We start from the raw sequence: 2,230 nt of genomic DNA, 5'->3' as shown, positions 1-2,230 counted from the left end.
GGGGGGTGAGGGGCGTACTACAGTGTGTGTGTCTATGTGGGTCAGGGGGTAGGGGGTGAGAGGTAGGGGTGGGGGGTGAGGGGCGTACTACAGTATGTCTATGTGGGTCAGGGGGTAGGGGAGGAGAGGTAGGGGTGGGGGGGTGAGGGGGCATACTACAGTGTGTGTGGAAGTCAGAGGGGCACTTTTAGGAGCATATTCTCTCCTTTGATTACATGGGACCCAGGGATGGAAGTCAGGCTGTCGGACTTGGGGGCAGGCACCTTTGCCTAACCACCCTAACTGGCCCTAGCATGCCTTAGAAGCATTCTTCTATATACAGTCCATCAGTATCTGTTCTTGCTTCATACATGTCTCTGCTACCAATAGCCTTTTTCTTAAGACAGGGATCTCTATATATATAGCCCTGACTGGCCTGTGTGTGGCCAGTGTGGACCACACTGGCCTAAAATCAGTGATGCCTCCCGAGTGCTGGGATTAAAGGCATGTGCCACTATACTCACCTGGCTTTTAGTTAGTTCTTGAGTGGATGGCCATGGAACCCTAAACTTACACAGCCCCAAGCTCAGAGGTGTGGGTGCCAGCATGGATCCACACAGGCATTTAGTGCCTGAGCTGAGCTTCCACCCAGCATTCTCTGTAATCCCAACCCATTGGAGCTGACACGGCCTGCTGGCCCTGCCTTTTAAGGAAGGTTGACCAAGGGTAAAAGTAACTGTTATTCTCCTGATGTAATTGTTACTGGGGAGGCTTACTGCCTTGCCTGCTAACCTAGGCCTAGTCCTGGAAGCTTCTAGCCTCTGTACAGTCTACTCAAGGCCTGGAATGTTTTCAGCCTCCGAGACTTGCTGCAGAATAAGCTCACCCTTTCTTGGTCTTTCTCAACTCTGCCTGGCTGGTTCACCTCAGCTGTTGTGGCTCAAACTCCTCTCCCAGGTGACTGACTCAGTCTGGCTTTTCTCTGAATTACTCTTCTAGGCCTCAAACTAACTCTAGCAATCTTTTCTAATTTCCTGGATCCTTCTCATTCTCTGACTTGTTCTGTCCTTACTTGTGTCTAGCTTGTTCTCTCTTCAATCTGTCTCTTTAAAGCTCTCCCAATAAAACTGCCTCCTTCTCAACTCTACTATTCCATCTCCACGAACTCTACTGTAATCCTGGACTGGACTCTCTTCCTCCTGTACTGTCTCTTAAGTACCTTCCCTCTCCTCTCTCATGAGAGTTGGGCATATCCTAGTCCATCAAATCCTTCTGATTCATCACTTTTTCTGCCACTCACTTTCAAACATGGGTGCTTCCTTCTACAAACTAACTGCATCTACATTGTTTGGGGTTAAAGGTGTGCACTAAGGGCATGTCTGTATTCCAGCCAGAGGGATTAAAGATACGTGAAGGGCTGAGCCACACCACAACTAGAAACAGGTTCAGATACCCTGTAACACCCAAGCAGCTCTCCCAGAGACCACATTGACAGGAAGACATTGAGACCATGAGCTTAGTTGTAGCCAAGTCTGCACTCAGTACTCTGGATTTTAAAAGCCTCCTCAATATTTAAGATACAAACAAAACCCATAAAAGGGAAGCCAGAATCAGGTAGTCAGGATGACTGCCCACACAGTCCAGCTTTCCAGTTTGTCGGACAGAACACCTTGTAGATGGCAGAGCAGAGGGTGGGACCTAGGCTCTCAGACACTCTAGGGAAACGCACGGTCCCTGAGCCACAACCCCGGCCTCTGCTTCTGAAAACATAGGTGGAGTGTGAGTCACTGGTGACTGCGCAGTTTCCACGGGGCTGTTTGCTCAAAGGTCAGTGCTTATCCCTGCTATGGAAGCCTTGGGTGGGAGGAGTAACCTTGGCAGCCAGTGATCTCCAGCCACCACGGCCTAAGCACCTGAGCCCTGGTGAGCAGGAGGGCATCCCCCTTCCTGGAGAGGATTTCTTGAGCTTTCATTAGCATTTATGTCTTGGTCTCTTTCTTTGTTTGAGGCAAGTGTCCTCGAAGAGATGAGTAGGAGAGACCAGCAGCCCACTGGTGCTCTGACACAGGCTCCTGATCACCACATCTCATTTCAGACAAAATTACACCATCCAATCAGACACTTTACAACAGGTCCTCAGTGCCAATACAGGAAACAGGCACCACTGTAATCAAGGTGCTCTAGTGACAAAGGAACACTGGTAAGACAAAGGATTCCGATGTGCTCTGAAAGGGTCAGCTTTGGGGGGGGG

Source organism: Mus pahari, chromosome 5 (genome assembly GCF_900095145.1).
Source record: "Mus pahari chromosome 5, PAHARI_EIJ_v1.1, whole genome shotgun sequence".
In the NCBI taxonomy this organism is placed as follows: domain Eukaryota; kingdom Metazoa; phylum Chordata; class Mammalia; order Rodentia; family Muridae; genus Mus; species Mus pahari.
The sequence above is the reverse complement of the archived record's forward strand: the minus strand, read 5'-3'. Positions refer to the sequence as shown.